Here is a 17631-nt window from a genome sequence, read left to right as displayed (position 1 = left end):
TAAATTTTGAATAAATACATATTGAATACTCCTGAGGGGTCAGACCCCGTCCTGGACGCTATGGAGCCAGCAGTAACCAAGCCTGGCACCATTGCCAACTGGTCCGCGGTACCATTCTCCCTTCCTTTCACAGGAAGGCTGCATTTCCCAGCCTCCTAGCAGCATGTGCCCACGTGACCAAGTTCCAGCCAATAGGAAGCAGCATGGCCAGTGGTACAGGAAGTAGCGTCCTAACCACTTCCGGGTTAGGGCTTTAAAGGGCGGCGTCACGGCCCTGCTTCCTCCTTCCGTTCCTCCATTCCGCCCCTGAGCGTGCGCATGGATGCCGGCAGACAGCGACACCCCAGGGCCGACAGATCCCGAAGAGAGAAGGAGCCCGCGTCCCCGGACCACGTCAGCCTTGATCCGCTAACACCTCAGGGGAGCCCATCTCTTGTTTAAGCCATTAATACGCTGGTTTCTGCTCCAGATGTGAACCTCACTAAATTCTGTCACGGAGCAAACACAACCTGGGCTCCAGAGGCGGCGTGGGGAAGGGAAGGATAAAGAACCGCTGTCTCAAAAGGGTAGAGGGAGGCAACGTGATTGGCTAGAGAGAACCGGGATCCGCTCCCTTTCCCAGGAGACCGACGGACGGAGCTTCAGAGGGAGAAGAGAGACTGCGTTCGTCTTGAGCTCGCCATCCGCGTAGGCCTGACTCTTCTCAGGACGGGCGGGGAAACGCAGGGCCCCTAGAACACTGCATCGCAGTCTGTTGGTGAGTGTGTGCTCCTGCGTGTGCGGCAGGGGGGAGGTGGAGGGGACCAGAAGCACATGCTCACTGGTTTGGGGGAAAACGAGCAGCTCTGGGAACCCTGAACGCTTCTGCAGAGGACACGCTTACAGAGATGAACTAACTTGGCGGTGGCTGTTTGCAGCAGAGATCTCGGGAATCTCAGGAATCTCAGGAATATATTCATTTATGGTTATGATTCTCAGTGGCAGAGGCCAGACTGCAGTTATTCAGGCGTCTCCTTGATCGGGGCTTGATGGCCCCCAGTATGTTTCTCTACAACAGGCCCTTCATAGGTTCCCAAGTATGATCATGCTGCCATCTCCCCCACCATCGCTGACTATGATGAGCCCCGTCTCATCTCCACGGTGACTACCTCACCCCTCCCCTGGCTAAACCCTCCGATGGTTTCCTATTGCACTTGGAGGAAAATCAACACCCCTTCCCTGCTCCACTTATCTGCCCATCCTCAGGTCCTTCCTCTCTCTCTTCTCTACATGCCCACCACGTGCCCAACACTCAATCCTGCCTCAGGGCCTTTGCACACGCAATGTCCTCTGTCTAAAGCCTGTTCCTCCAGACCCTTGCAAGGCTGACTCTCTCTTAACCTTCAGTTCTGTGCTGATCACATAACTTAAAGTACACCCAACTGCCCTTGGCATCATGCATGATGGACTATATCAACCTGTTTGACTTTCTTTTAGTATTTATTTCATCCCAATTTTCCTGTTTGGTACCAGTTTCATTTGTATTGTTATCTGGCCCCCTCCCACTTAGGAAATGACAACTCAACGAGACCAGGCTAGTCTGCCTTATTCTGCATTACTTGTGTGTCTCTTGCACTCAGCAGTGTTCGTGTCCCCATAGCAAGGATATATTTGCTGAGTAAATGACAGAGAGGCTCGGTTTAGGTGGAATCATTCACGAAGACTTCACGGTTCCCTGAGCTGGAGGTAATCACCTTTCTCTAAATGGCAAAGCCATGTTCTCTGCCTCTCCTAAGGTCCTCAGCACCGTCTGCCTGTGCTGTGGATATTTATAGTTTTTCTCTCCCTTACCAGTCCTTTTAGGCTCCTTGATCTGGTCGCACGCCTATTGCATCCCGGTACCCCCGCCTCCTCCCAGCCCTTAGCAGAGTGCGTTGTACACTGTGACGCTCCATCAATGCTCTGTCGGGGCTGAGTGAGCGGCGTCGACTGTCGTCACGGACAGCTAAGAATAATCTGGAATTCCATGTCTCCGCACACCAAGCGCCCTGCTCATCACTCTATTCACAATGACTAGGAATTTCTGTGAATATGGTTTCCAAAGATGAATACTGCAGGGCCATAGAATTGAGTAAACACGGGGCTTCGCTGGCGGGCTGTTCTATGGTAATTTTCTCCCCGCATTCAGCATAATTGGACGGCTGCATCTGGGTTTTTTGGCACCAACTCTCTTCAAAGAAGAGTGAACGCAGGGAAAGTGGAAATTAAACGCGACGATCTCATTAGGCGGATGGAAAAACGACAAATGTCACAGGTCTCTCTGAGGAAGCGGTGAGGAGGAGGGGCTCTTTTCGGTGCTGATTTCAGGCAGAGTCGAAGGGGCTTCAAGGGCTATGACTTTGTTTCCTGGCTTGCAGGTTTCCACCAGCAGCCTCGAGGCTGTGTTAGCTGGTCTGCATTTTGCTAGAATGTTCCATAATGCTTTCCATAATGCTCCATATATATATATGTATGGAGATCTTACCAATTGTGACCTAGCCAAGGATGGGTTTGGGGAATGTTTCTGTTTTACCAGGTGTTGTAAGCACAACCCCCTCGGGCACCCTCTCACCTCTGAAGTCTCAATTACCACTTTGCCCTGATCTCCACGGGCATGCTCCAGCCAGACCCCACCACAGACTTCCAAACAGAGCATCTGGCTTCTACTGCCTGGGGACATACCACCACTTTCCACATCCATCCACCAGGCAACTCCAGACCAAAGGTCAACTCCAACCACCCCTGCTCAGTGAGACCTTCCCAGAGCATCTGTCTCTCCTCCGTGCCTTCACTGATGTTGTTTCTGCCTCATCACGTGAGCTGTCTGTGTGTCTCCGCCTCCACACCAGATTCTGAGATCCCAGCGGCAGGGGCCGAGCCATAGCTATCTTTCTAGCCCTCCTGTCGAGCACAGTCCTGGCACAAAGTAGGTGCTCAATAAATGTTTATAGCCCACAGAATATAGGACACCAGTCAAAGTCCTGACTGCCACCCAGGATAGCAGAGTTGTTCAGTGCATGGGACTTCCACCAGACTTCCTGGGTTCAAATCCTGGATCTTGACTGGCTCGATCTGTGACCTGGACCTTGACCAAGTTACAGGAAATCATTTCCTCGTCCCTGAATTAGAGATGATGATGATTATAGTAATAGCAATAGTCCCCACCTCCTAGGGATGCTTCTGGAATGAGATATTAATACAGCATGTGATATTCACAATGCCTGACCCGCGGCACCTTTGCTGTTGTGGGCTGTAATTCATTTACCCATTATCAGTCATTTCTACTTTTCTCCTCTGTAACAAACACAATTGCTGAGAGACTTGGCTAATATAGTTTGATATGTAAAATTGCTTGTAAGGAGGGAAATATGATATTAGTAAGGTCAATCGCCATGTCACGATAAATCACGAGCGGCCCCTCCCTGCCCCCTAATCCTGCCCTTTTTCTTTCCTTTACTTGGAAATTGGTGTGAATAAGTTGCTCTCTCCAAATAAGTCTGAGGACGTGGAAATATTAGCTTATCTGAATGAAAAATAAAATGATAATTTCTAAAAATTAGTCCAGGTACACTAGCAATAGTTGTTCATCTAACCCCTTGGACTAGGGTTGGTATAATCTGCCTTTGGTGCCTAGTGCTACTATTAATACCATGCTCCATGCTTCCTGTCCTCAGAACAATCATCTCTGGTGACCCCCACCACAGCATACAGAGGAGGGGAGAGTACAGATGCGTTTTGCCCGCTTCTGATCCAAATAATACTTGTAAGCATTTTGCTGTATCTGCTTAATGTTTGTTTTTCCTTCAGATTTACTCACTTTTTAAATTTAAGCAAGTTTATTGGTGAAGAGAACTTACTATAGAAAAATGGAATGTGTATGCCACAAGTAAAAAGTAAGAACAACAAACAGCAAGAGTACAATGAAAACAAAAACATCGTTATTGAATTCCAGACAAACACCATTGCCTGCTTAGAGCTCTTGGCCTGATATCTTCCCCATTCTTTGTTCAAGAAGAAGATTAGGAAGAGTCAGAAAATTGTTACAGTTAACTAACTCCAAACTGAAACTTTCTCCGTAGTGTTAGAGGAAGGAATGGAAGGCGGGGGGAGTGATCTTTCCCACTCTGTGTTTTCAGGTTAGTTAATTCCATAGTAGCGTGCCACCTAAAATCAACACAGCCCTTCTAAAGGCAGGTTTTACTGGTAGTACCCAGACAGCCCTGTGGAAACAGTGCCTGCCCCCTGGGACCATTCTCATGGACTCAGTGGCATTGAACATCAGCCACAGACAGCCCGGCCCGAACACAGTCGCAGCCCCTTCTTCTCCCTCACTGCACAAATCTGTCAGCGGCGCCTACGGATTCCGTCGCGTCAGATCTCTTGAATCCCTCCCTCATTGCCATCGGTGGCTCCATCTTCCTGGTTGAGGTCTTTGTCTACTCCCCTTGGATGAGTGCAGCCTCCTCCTCCAGCCTCTCTGTCCCCTAGAGCCTTCCCACTCTTGGTCCACCTGTCATGTGGCTGCCAAATCAGAGGCCTAGTATATGTTCACTGAGGGGCGCCTGGGTGGCTCAGTCGGTTAAGCGTGCGACTTCGGCTCGGGTCACGATCTCACGGTTCCTGGGTTCGGGCCCCGCGTCGGGCTCTGTGCTGACTGCCAGCTCAGAGCCTGGAGCCTATTTCGGAGTCTGTGTCTCCCTCTCTCTCTGACTCTCCCCTGCTCACGCTGTCTCTCTCTCTCTCTCTCTCTCTCTCTCCTAGAAATAAATAAAAATATTAAAAAAAAAAAAAACAAAGGCCTAATACATGTTCACTGAGGGGCGCCTGGGTGGCTCAGTCGGTTAAGCGTGCGACTTTGGCTCGGGTCATGATCTCACGGTTCATGGGTTCGAGCTCCACATCGGACTCTGTGCTGACAGCTCGGAGCCTGGAGCCTGCTTCAGATCCTGTGTCTCCCTCTCTCTCTGCTCCTCCCCCACTCATTCTCTCTCTCTTTGTCTCAAAAGCAAAGATTTTTAAAAATTTAAAAATAAATAAACATTCACTGAATGTATGAGCCTGTGTCTTTTATTTTAAGTTTATTTATTTTGAGAGAGGGGAGGTGGGCAGAAGGAGACAGAACAAATCCCAAGCAGTTTCCCCACTGTCAACACAGAGCCCATCATGGGACTCAAGCCCCTGAACTGTGAGATCATGACCTAAACCGAGGTTGGACACTTGACCAGCTGAGCAAAATAATAAGTCACCATTCAAAGGCATGGTTGGCATTTGCCGAAGACCTGCTGGAGTGAGGATGATGTCTGAAACTCTGGAAACCAGAAATGCACTGATCCATGAAGTAGAGCGGGGGGAGGGGGGGCTCTCTGGAGCTCTGGGGGTCTGTGGAAAAAAGGTGAAATGTCCTTCCCAACAAGAGGAAGAGCCCCTGCCTCCTTGACCTTGATGGTCACTCAGGGAACTGCTGCTCAGCGTCCTTCACATGCTCTGTTCCTCAGGGCTTTGAGTTGTATCTGCATCTCTGGCCCAGGAAACCGTGAGCTCTTTGAGGGCAGCAACCGCGTCTCACCCAGTCTTTACACCTGCAGTGCTTCGCACATCGAAGGGATGCCCCGTGCACTCTGGCTGAAGTGAATTGCTAAGTCGGTGGGTAGTGATTTCACCTCACCTGTCCCCAGTTGGGACCTACTTCCTTTGCCAAAGCCATTGGGATCCTTGTCACACGTCCAAGGCCTGAATATATCCTTGTGTGGTGTGCAAGCAGGATAATTTGTTTGTTGGGAGATCTTGTCAGCCTCTCTTCTGTGGAGGTGCCACTTAAAAAAATTAAGTCTTGGCAGAAAACAAATCCAGCTGGAAAGTGATGTGGAGAGAAGGTGAGGCAAGAATCCTAAAGGGGTTCCTGCACCGACCTCACACCTGCAGCTCCAAAATCTCAGCATAGTGGTAACTTCAGCTCACTACCCCTTTCCCTGCCAACGGTACAATGAAATCAGTGACCGCTGGCCTCTGGGGACCTTACGGAGAGCAAGGCATCCATTCAAAAGCAAGTTCAGCCCAGGACCTGTCCTTTGCTGCTTCCGCCCACTGTGCCATGAGCAGCGTGTGTTAAGGTTATAAAGTGAATGCATTAGTAATCCCTGTTTTGCAGCTGCAGGATTGAGGCTCAGAGGAGTCAAGCACCTTTCCAAAGGCCACAGAGCAATCGGCACAGCCAACTTTCACAGCAGTCATAACCAGTGTCCCTAACCATTCCACACACTGCCCATGCTCCGCCCAGACCACCAGCCTTAGCAAGGCTGGATCCTTCTTTTGCTGGTAAGAGGTCAACATCTCCACTCTCAGGCCGTGGTCTTCAGAGAGAAGGATGCTCTAAAAGCCAGTGGATGGGAAACCGTTCCCCAATCCGACACATGTAACAGAGCAGGTGTAAGAATTTCCCATCAGATACTCTCTACCACCGCCGAGGAGTAATAAAAACAGGGAGCATTTATTAAGCACTTAGGTACTACTCTATTATTCTCAACAATTTGATGACATGGGTCTTGGCATTATCCCCATTCTGCAGAGGAGGAGCCTGAGACACGCAGACGTAAGGTAGCTTGCTCAAAGTCACAGAAGGGCTAAGTGGGGGAGCTAAGACTTCATTACTGGAGCAAATGTCTACTGAGTGCCTTCCACGTGCAGGTGCTATTCTAGAGACCAGGGAAAGCAGTGAACAGAATAGTCAGAAACCTCTTAGATCTGTGCTCTTTATCTTATCCATCCACACCCCCCGGGATGAGGAGGAGGACAATGGTGAAGACAACTGTGTCTAGTACTATTTACTGAGCACCTACTATGTGGCAGGCCTCAACCCGCTCAACAATAAAATCAGGCCGGTATTGTCTACGTCCCAGCCTAAAGTAGGGGCCTATTATCTCATGTGATTCTCAGAAAACTTCCTGAAGTCTCATGACAAGGCCCATTTTGCCCATTTTGCAGTTGACCAAAGCAAGGCTGAGTCAAGGTAAGTCACTTGCCCCTCCCTGACCAATGAATCCAAACGCCTCCCTCGCTGCAGGGCATACCTCAAATTCCAGCTTACTACCTAAGAGACCTTCTTTGACCCAGCCTGGCCACCTCCAGCTTCTTTAGATTCTTACAACAGCAGTTATCTGAACAATCGGGAGATAGGCATCTGGAACCAGAAAAACGTAAAAATGTGTTAGGTAATGCTTGTAAGTGCTGGCACCAGACCTCAGCTGTAGCTCGGACTCCTTTTCACAGTACCCTCCCCACTCGCTGATTGGAAGAGGCTTCAGGATTTCAGAGCTGCCCTCAGTGCCCCCTTTCTTTCAAAGATAATTGAGCTTTTATCCAGGGAGGTGTGCAGAGCCAAATTCAGGGGGTGTTGCTTTCTTGGAAAGGTAACTTCACTATGTGACGCTGTTCCTTACCAAAGAGGAATTAGATGTGGCCGTTGCCAAAGAACACTGCTCATGAGGACAATAAACGGTGCTCTCATCCAGCCCTGAAACACCAGAGAGCCAGACGGTTAACATGGCTGGGCCAGGATGAGCTTCAGGAGCAGCAGTCAGGCCATCCACAGGACGGGAGGGCGGGGACTACCCAGTCTCTGCACACAATGCTCCTTCTCCCCAGTCTTTGATGAGTTTCCTTGTAAGCTTCACCCGGAGGACTCCTACGAAGCCCTCAAAGCCCAGATTAAGGATCATCCCCCCTGTGAATTCTCCTTGACTCTCAGAGGCAGATTCAGACCCTCTTTCCTCTGTGTTCCCAACATAACCTTATTCATATGCTCATTGCAGCTATGCTATATTATATATGAACATTAACATTTATATACACAGATACATATTTATATCTTGTTTTAGGTTATGAACTCTACAGAGAGTTGGACCCTTTCCCCCTGTGGAAAACTTCTCTGTCAAGCCCCAGCTCAAATGCCTTCTCCTCTGTGGAGCCCTCCTTGATTAGCGCTGTCTCCCTCCACATAGCACTTGGTGCAATTCTCCACCACAGCATTTGAACCTCTGTGTGTGTGTGTGTGTGTGTGTGTGTGCGTGCGCACGTGCATGCATGCATGCATGCATGTAAAATCCAGTGCTCCCTCTAGGTTGTGAGCTTCTCAAGGGTTTGACTGTTTTATGATTTTTTTTTCCTGCATCCCTGAATCCTCACCCAATTCCTGGCATGTGATGAGTGCTCATTATTTATATGAGACTAACAAATCCTGAGGTCCATGTGGCTTGTTTCTGGGTGCCATTAAACTGGAAGGACTATGGTCCCACGATCAATAGGATGAAGAGGGAATTGTGTTCTTTGCCCCAGTATCTTGAAGACCATGGAAAGGCTGCAGTGTGTAATTCACAGGGACTCTTCCCAAACTCCTTTCCTCGCCGCCCCCCCCCCCATTTTCTCATACTGGGACTGCTTTGGAGCCTGACTGCCAACCCCTCTCTCCTTCCTCCCCACCGCACACACACACGAGCACGATGTCTAACGCCAGCCCGAGCAGCTGGTTCCCCGTCTTCCCGCATCACACCCCTCCTCCCGCATCACTCCCCCCTCCCAGTCTTTATTACGTACATCAGCTTAGCTCTTCTGCCTACTTTGTGTTTCTTTTCCACTTGAAGCCAAGAATCTGTTCCCCTTTTTGGCCCATATCTTTGAGATTCCACCTCTCTCTACCCATTCTGCCATGTTTGCACCCTCCCCCAAGTCTAGAGGAACCAGGCTGGCAAAACCTGGTTTCCACAGGAAGGGAAAAAACTCAACATGAGAAGTGGCTGGGGAGAAGGGGGGGGGCATGCAGGGTGCCAGAGGCAGGAAGCATCCGCATGCTGAGGAATGTTGTCTGGGCCACATTGAATGGATGGGGACATGGATGCCTAGTTTGCTCTCATTTATCTACTCAATGAATAGCTATAGGGGACCTACTCCTACTCAACGAGTCACAGGAACGGGGGAACAGACCATGACAGGAGAAGAAAGGTGGAAATCCTATGTGATAAGATACACTCATCAAACTACCCCTTTTCCTGAGAAAGGGGTCACAGTATATACTCCCAACCCTCTGGGATGTGAGTTATTCTGTTTTAAGCAAAAGTCCCAGTGCTCAGAGCCTCCATCCCCATTTGTTATATAGGAAACTGACCCCAGAGAAGTCAAGTGGATTTCCCAAGATCTTTCAATGAGAAAACAGGGGCTCCTGAGCCTTTTCCTTTACCTCAGGTTTCAGTGAAGAGACTGTCGTGCTTGGAAATCCATGGAGTCTTGAGCCTATTAGTTTCTCAGGGTAGTTCTTTTAATTTGATTTGAGCCAAAAGGCCAACAATGAGTCACAATATGAATATATTAATACAATCATAACAAGACAGCAGTGATAGCTACTATTCACTAAGCATTTACTGTATGCTGGTACAATGCCATACCCTTTACAATACATGATCTCATTTAATTTTTTCAATAACCCCACAAGACAGATAGATATTAAGACTAGGAGGCTGAAATTGCAGGGCCTAACCGACTTCTCCAAGGTCCATAGCGTCAGCTCCAGATTGGAGATGCAGACACAGGACACTGCGTGCTCTTGGCTACAATGGTCAAGTTCTCTCCATTAACCAAGACCCTCAGTGCCACTCAGAGCAGTCTCCAGGGTGCTGGGAACCAGGGTGAGCTTTCTGCTTCCTTACGCACCCCTTACTCCCAGTGCCTGCGTGCGCGTGCGCGCGCACACACACACACACACACACACACACACACAGAGAAGGTGGTAACTTGGAGAGGTAGTTGGTGGAGGAAGAAAAGATGGTCTACCAGCTGGTGATTAGGGAGCCACAAAGCCCACATAATGGAAGATGAATGGGGTCTAATAACCTCAGCACCCTGAACAGCTCCCTCTTCCAAGCGCAGGGATGTGCTGGCGGGTGCCCTGTAAGGCCTGCTGCAGGCTCTGGAGCCTGGGGAACAGCTCCAGGGCCCCTCCCCCTCCATTGTCAACTGGCCTCAACTTTTCCTCAGTTTCTACCCTCTGGGTTGAGACTTCATCCAGCTGCCTGCTTCAGCCATTGCTTTGGAATGCTGCCTTTCAGCCAGAGCTGGATAGAGAGAGCAGGGCCTGTGGGCAGGCAAATCAGCTCATGTCCCTTAAAGGGATATCCTTTAAGGATTCATTCAGCACCTATTTAAAGAAAAGGGGTGGGTTGGCAAGAAGGCCTGCTGGTGGCTGGTCCAACCTGTCCCCCATTTACCAAGGCAGTTTGACCTCCACCCTTGCCAAGCCCGAGCCCCAACTGACTCGGTCAAGGCCTCCTTGGAGGGCAGGTAGCAGCCTGAACGGCCTAGGACACACCACAGAGGTACGTTGTCAAAGTACTTCTTACAACCATGCACTGTGTTCCTGGAAGGAGGGCTGAGATCATTGTCTTCTCCATCACGGTCTCCTTCCAGCCCTGGCTGGTTGTGTCTCAGTGCCTGCCCAGCAGATGCCTCCTGCCTTTGGATCTCTCTGAGCTCCAAACTGGACCCGTAAGGGAATTCTGCTCACCCCATGCGGAGAACGGATGTTTGGAGTGCCTGCCGGGTGCAGGAATCCTGGTTTCAGCAGAGGAATTCAAACGGGGTTATTTTCACAGTGTTAACATTTCAGCAGCATCTTATAATCAACGTTAACCACTTCATGTGGCAGCATTTCTGATTGCTTACCCACAAGCTGTTAGTAAATCAGAGAAGCTCTTACAATTGGTGGTGTCTTGGCAATATCTATAGCTTTAACTCACAGACGCACCCTACAACACACACACACACACACACACACACACACACACACGACAAAATTCTTTTGTTTTCCCACCACACTTTATGTCTACCTCTTTTATAACCCTTGTCAGGGTGCATCCTCATTGTTTGTGTGTGTGTGTGTCTCATCCACTAGACAGCCAGGTCCTCAAGGGCAAACTCTGTCTAATTCGTTTTTATACTCCAATGCCACCACTGTGTCCAGCACCTCACAGGCATTGAATTTGATTTGTTTGAATTGACTTGTAAGAGACTGAATTCGGACGACTCATCTAAGGACACGCATCAGTGTTGGGACCTAGAGGGTCTTTTTGTTTTTTCACTGATTAGAATAGGTGGCCATGTCTCTCTCTAGGGGACCCAGTGTACCTGTCATGGAGTGACACGGCCCAGGCAGATGATGGGTTCTCAGAGAAACTTCCAACCCGGGGCCAGTGCTACCACAAAGGGCGCTTTCTCCAATGCGTTGGAGCTCCCTGCCTGACCCAGGCATCAAGCTCAGGGTAAAGACATCCAGCATGTGACTCACACTGGAAAACTGGAAGGCACAAGATCTTGTATCATGGAGCCCTTGCTGGCAATTGTGTCATCAATTATTCAGCATCAGATTTCCAGAAAGATCTTTGGGGACTTCACTCCAGCCAGATGACCTCATGCTGAGTGAGATTTATGGCCTCTTGAGGGAGAAGTAAGGCTATGAGGTAACAGAGGGAAGAGACACCTATAATTATGCATGAAACCATATCATCTCCCTGCGTCTTAATGAATCAGGTCAAGGATGAGATACTGCAATTGCCATTTGGGGGAAAAAAAAAGAGGGGCGCCTGGGTGGCTCAGTCAGTTAAGTGTCCGACTTTGGCTCAGGTAACGATCTTGCGGTTCGTGGGTTCAAGCTCCACGTTGGGCTCTGTGCTGACAGCTCAGAGTCTGGAACCTGCTTCAGATTCTGTGTCTCCCCCTCTCTCTGTCCCTTCCCTGCTCTCTCTCTCTCTCTCTGTCTCAAAAATGAATAAACATTAAAAAATTTACGTTAAAAAAGATATGACAAAATCCACCTGCCAATTTGTCTCTTCTTGATAATTGTAATATTCACCAACATGTGTTTGTATTTTTGTGCGTCAGATACAGTGATATATAGTACGCCCTCATTAAATTTTTGTGGACAGAACGAGTGAACGTTCTCCGACACACATTATCTCCTTTAAACCCCACAACAGCTCTTTGGGGTGGACAGCGATGTATGAGTTTGCTTGGGCCGCCGAGACTGAGTGGCTAATGCAACAGACATGTATTTCCTCACAATTTTGGAAGCTGGAAGTCTGAGGTCAAGGTTTCAGCAGAGTTGCTTTCATCTGAGGGCTCCCTCCTTGGCTTGTAGATGCCATCGTCTCCCTGTGTCCTCACACGACCTTCTCTCTGTGTCTGTGTCCTAATCTCCTCTTCTTTTTAGGACACGGTCATATTGGATTAGGGCCCACACTCATGACCTCCTTAGTGATGCAGAGAACAAAGGCAAAAGGAAATGTAGATAAAATTTAATTTGCTTATTACCTGCAGCCCATTGGCAAATACTTGAGACAGGCAGACTATGACTTTCCTCCAAGAACTCCCAATCTCAAAGTTAATGGTTTGGTAGAAGGGAAAACAACCTTAGCTTGACGATGGCTAAGCCTCCAGGATACTGTAAGTCTTCTTTAACATGAAAATCCTTCTGGAAATGTCCTTTGTCTTTACCTCCCTGACTCCAAAGTGTAAAATCAATTGCACCTCATAATCCCAGTGCAGCCATTTCTGCCCCTGAGTCCTGTCCCCTGTGCTTTAATAAAACCACCTTTTTGCACTGAAAATATCTCAAGAATTCTTTCTTGGCAGTTGGCTCCGGACCTCAGCACTTCAAGCCACATCAGGAGGACCACTATAACCTGCTAGTGTAAGACTTCGGTAAGTACCTGGATGTTTTCACAAGTATCTCAATAGGTGTCCACATCCATCGTGGTTCCCTCCCCTTCTTCCCAGGTCAGAGTGGCCAGGTCAGTTTTGATTAGACTGTGAAACATCTTAACTATAAATACGAAGGAGATTAGCAACAGGGACATCTTGGCAGTTTTTAAGAAGGACCAAATTGTTTTATCAGAAACATACTACCCAGAAAGAGAAAATATGGAATTGAGGGACAAGAGTCTAATCAGAAAGGCCAATAATGAGACTATTGACCAAGTCGTGGTCACTGCTTTTCCAACTATGTTCTACAGAGTCTATGTGATACATGGAGGTGCCCCAGGAGGCATTATGGGGAAGAGAAGAGGGGACCTGAGTTTCAAAGAACAGCTACCCCTGAATTACTTTCTTTGCAGACAGTACACCTTAGTTCAAAAACAAACATTGCAAACCACTGATCTACACGAAACACAATGAGACCATAAGTAAGAAGGAAGAGGAGGAAGGGAGAAGGAGGAAGAGCCTCTGTTGAGGAGGGTCAACTGGCTCTCCACAGACAGATGGATCACAAGGAAGAAGAGAGAAGCCATTTTTCAGATGACTCACCCACACATCCTGCCAGTCCGAGCCTCACCCAGGGAGGATCTACTTCCAAAGTCATTCACGTGTTGTTGACAGGTTTCAAGTCCCTGAGGTTGTTGGGATGAGAGACTCAGTTTCTTGCTGGCCATTGGGTGAGGCTGCCAGTGGTACATCGCCTCGCCATGAACAGCTCATAACATGGTAGCCGGTTTCGTTGAGTGATCAAGTGAGAAGGGGAGGGAGTACAACAGAAGTCACAATCATTTGTAACCCAACCATGGAAATGACATCTCATCACTTCTATCAGACACCAGTCACTGGGTCCAGCCCCCCACCCCAGGTGAGGGGTTAAACTCCAGCTGAGGGTCTTGGAGAGCCATTTTAGAAGTGCCTGCTACACTCAGGGATAAAGACTTAACAGGCACCGCTGGGCTCTTACTGCCCCCTCAGTCACTCCTTCCTAGGAGGGGAGAAGTGACATCCCTTGACGAGGGAGTTTTGGGAACCGGACTGGGATGTGTGGGTTGGCCATTTGAAGAATGGCTTCTCTCTGGTATTGCTGCTGGCCATACCAGAAGGTGAGCAGTAAAGGCTCTGTCTCTCCTGGGGGAGATCTTCCCTCTCCTAGAGACATTGCGGAGACCTCCCTCATTCTGGGTCCAGAAGTAGGCAACCCACTTTGGCTGCATCCCTGTGCCACAATCTCCTGCCACAATCTCCCGCCTCGCCTTTATCCAAAATGAAGCTGGTGTTTGTATCACCATTGACTTCATAGTTCTGGTTCTCTCTTTGGCCTGGAACTCCGGCAAGGAGGAGAGGTGCGCCTCCTAAATCCCACTGCCATTCCTGAAAGAGTTGGAGTTTGGAATCCACCTAACTTGAGCAGGGCGGGCTGTATGGTCACGTGACCTATGCAGGTGCTCAGCAGGGCCCTGCCTTTGGTTTAACACTCAGCTGTCACCATCTTGAATTTCTTCATAAGTTTTAAAAAAAAATTTTATAGTTTATTTACTTTCGAGACAGAAAGAGACAGAGCACAAACAGGGGAGGGGCAAGAGAGAGAGGGAGACAGAGAATCTGAAACAGGCTCCAGGCTCTGAGCTGTCAGCACAGAACCTGAAAGCTTCTTCATAATTTTTTTTAAATTTTTTTAAAATGTTTTATTTATTTCTAGGAGAGAGAGAGAGAGAGCGTGAGCAGGGGAGGGTCAGAGAGAGAGGGAGTCACAGACTCAGAAACAGGCTCCAGGCTCTGAGCTGGCTGTCAGCACAGAGCCTGATGCGGGGCTTGAACCCACGAACCGCGAGATCATGACCTAAGTGAAAGTCGTACGCTTAACCGACTAAGCCACCCAGGCGTCCCTTCTTCATAATTTTTGAACGGAGTTCCCACATCATTGTGCACTAAGCCCCGCAAATCATCTAGTTGATCCTGAACCTGAGTCTGACCCTGCTTTTGCTGCAAGCCTCTATGTCTTGGACACGCGACCATCCCCCTGTAGATCTCTCCCTTGCAAAAAGGGGCTGAACAACCAATATCTAGCACTAGGGCTGTTGGGAGTCTCAGATGAGGCCGTATAGGTGCGATTGGTAAAACTACCCCTGAATGTTTCATCTCCAGTGAATGAATTAGCCACCTCTGCCCAAGACGGATCCTAACTGGAACAGCTAAACAAAATGGCACAAGGAAGCAATAGAAGAGCCATTCTGATTCCAGAGAGAAAGCATCAGTCTGAGTTCTGACACGGAAGCCAGTCTACCCCGAAAAGACCCTTCCATGCATCTCAACAGCTCTATGAGCAGTTCCCACAATGCACCGTTGATGCGGCCACTCAGGAACCTCTAGAGCCAAGGCCGTGATGGGACATGAGCTCTCTGGGAAACCCAGACCTCATGGAAAGTTCTGCTATAAAAGAGCTGATACCCTGAATGGTCATTTTCCAAACTAAGAGGAAATGTTTGCAGACATCAGGCTATCAACTTGCACAACTCGAAAAAACTCTAATTGTTAATACATTCCATTGAGAAATACCAGAGAGAGAGAGAGAGAGATGCTTTTTTTTGTTACTTGAGTAATTTACTGCATTTCACATTTAAATTGAAGTATCTAATTATATAATTATGAACCATCCTGATTCAAATAAAGTTCACCAAAATAATTTCCTTATGTAACCTTATCCTCCAATATACCTGCTATTTTCATTTCATTATGTGTTTTTATTCTGCCAGAGCCTAAAGATCTAATTGTATTTTTAAAGTGTCCCATTAAACCAAAATAACAATTCTGCTACAATAACCATCTCGAGCTAGTTGGTCCTGACTTGTATCACATTTTGAAATGTCATGCTTTTTTTATGGTCGTTTTCCCAAGAGAGTTTATAGCTTTTTGCAATTAGGCAGGCTTGTAAAGCATGGTTTTAAACGATTTCAATGTTTCAAACCAACTGAGCATTTCACACACCCATTTCCTTTGCCTTTTTAAAATTAATAATAACGCCTTTCGTGTATCTTGATTCTTTTCAGTTGACAAAGTGCAATCACATTTAATGTTTTATTTGCTCCTACTTTCCAGCGCTAGGTTACATGCTAGCAAAGGGCTTAGGTCACGAACAAAGCAAGAGTGACCTTGCTAACATGAATGTAAAAGGAATTCACTGGTGGGATAGCAGGTGGCTCAAGGATCAACATGCAGGCTTTGGGGGTGGGGCGTGGCTCCAACATCAGAACCATGGGAATCTGGGCAGCTGAGAACATCTCCAAGAGCCTGTCATAATTGTCTGGTTCAAGTGCAGCCACCAGGACTGCCAACATCTCTCTCTCTCTCTCTCTCTCTGATATATCTGTGAGCTGTATCCATGTAGTTCCCCGTAACAATAGTTCATAGTTTCTTTGTTTTCATTGCAGTATCACACTCTCTTGTATACTTTTACCAAAACGTTTCATTCATTCTATTTTTTATGGGCACTTGGATTATTCCTAGGTTTTGGTTATGATGAACTATACTGCTATGAAAACTTTGGTGGACACGTGCTTTCCTTTCTCTTACACAGCTCAGTTCCAGCCGAGCTGCTGGGCCATCAGGCACAGGCTTCGCTGTGTACATATTCACTTGTGGACTTTGGAGTCTCCTGCAACCAACGTGAATATTACCGCCTATCTCTGCACCTCTGTATCCTTCCCTATCCATGCAAGATCCTGGGGGTACTCGATCTTTCCAGCCCAGACCTCTTGCCCTCACCTAATAGCCCTAGGGCGGAGAACACCATCTTTGTCAGCTTCTACAGGATGGGCAGGGGGGATGGTGCTGCCTTCCACAAAACTCACTCACATCTTGGGATGTCCTTCCAAACAAGGTGGGGGAAATGAACAAAATGTCCTGGTCTCTGTGAATCCATGATGTCACAGTCGGTGAGACGTCCCCATACATATGCTACCGGGACAGGAGACTGGAGCACAAGCCTTGGCTGTGAGGGTCTGGGCCACATGCCAAAGAGCTTCGATGAGGAGAGACAAGAAGGAAGGTTCTGGGCCATAGTGAGAGCTGAGATAGGAAAGGAGTCGGTGGCATAGCGTCACACCTGCTGTTCACACCTTCATGTTTTGTTTCATTTAAACATAAAAGCATGTTTGCAAATAAATGTTCATGTGTAATGCTAATAACCTGTTCCTGACCCCAAGATGCTGCTGAGTACAAAAATCTACCATTGATTTAATACTTGGTCAGGAATAAAGAACTGGACGGTGAGCTTCCTTTGGTGGCATAAAAACATTCAAATGAGGGAATGTTAACTGTTTCTGCAAATGAGACAGTAAGTCATACAAAACAGATCAAAAAGGTCCGTGGCTCAGGCTGAAGTGATAAGGTGGGCTTTGAACCCCGAAACGTCAGCCTCCCCCTCCTTGTCTTAAGGCACCTTTTCAGAACCCTGAAACTCCTTTGGGTGTAATGGGAGGGGGCTATGTTTTGGAAGGAGGCACATCTGTGGCACTGAGCAGGTAGCCTTACCTCTGAACTTGAGCTTCCTCATGTGGGGATAATGAAATGTACTTATTATGAGGATCAGAATAAGGTCATGCGAACCAGCAGGCACAATGCCCGGCCTGTCTTAGGCGAGTGGAGAAAGTGGAATGTGCTTCCATTTCTCTGTGACCAACAGACAGTAGAGCTGGATTCTGGTCTGTTTAAGGATCCGTGGGATGAGGCATATGAGAAAAACCCAAAGGGAGGTGGGCAGCACAGGGAAGGGATGGAAGATCATACTTTACCTAGTTTCCATTCATGACTGAGACCAGA

General features: G+C 48.1%; 1 long non-coding RNA gene across 1 annotated transcript; it reads left to right on the top strand.

Annotated features, from left to right (window-relative positions):
• The first annotated feature begins 303 nt into the window (after nucleotides 1-303).
• Nucleotides 304-15383, top strand: LOC144219888 (uncharacterized). Its single transcript, XR_013331534.1, has 3 exons — nucleotides 304-757; nucleotides 12691-12759; nucleotides 14959-15383. It is a non-coding gene; the product is annotated as an uncharacterized LOC144219888 (long non-coding RNA).
• Nucleotides 15384-17631: the final 2248 nt, after the last annotated feature.

Source organism: Crocuta crocuta, unplaced genomic scaffold (assembly GCF_008692635.1).
Source record: "Crocuta crocuta isolate KB4526 unplaced genomic scaffold, BGI_CrCroc_1.0 scaffold119, whole genome shotgun sequence".
Classification (NCBI taxonomy): Eukaryota; Metazoa; Chordata; class Mammalia; order Carnivora; family Hyaenidae; genus Crocuta; species Crocuta crocuta.
This window is presented reverse-complemented; position numbering and strand designations above follow the sequence as displayed.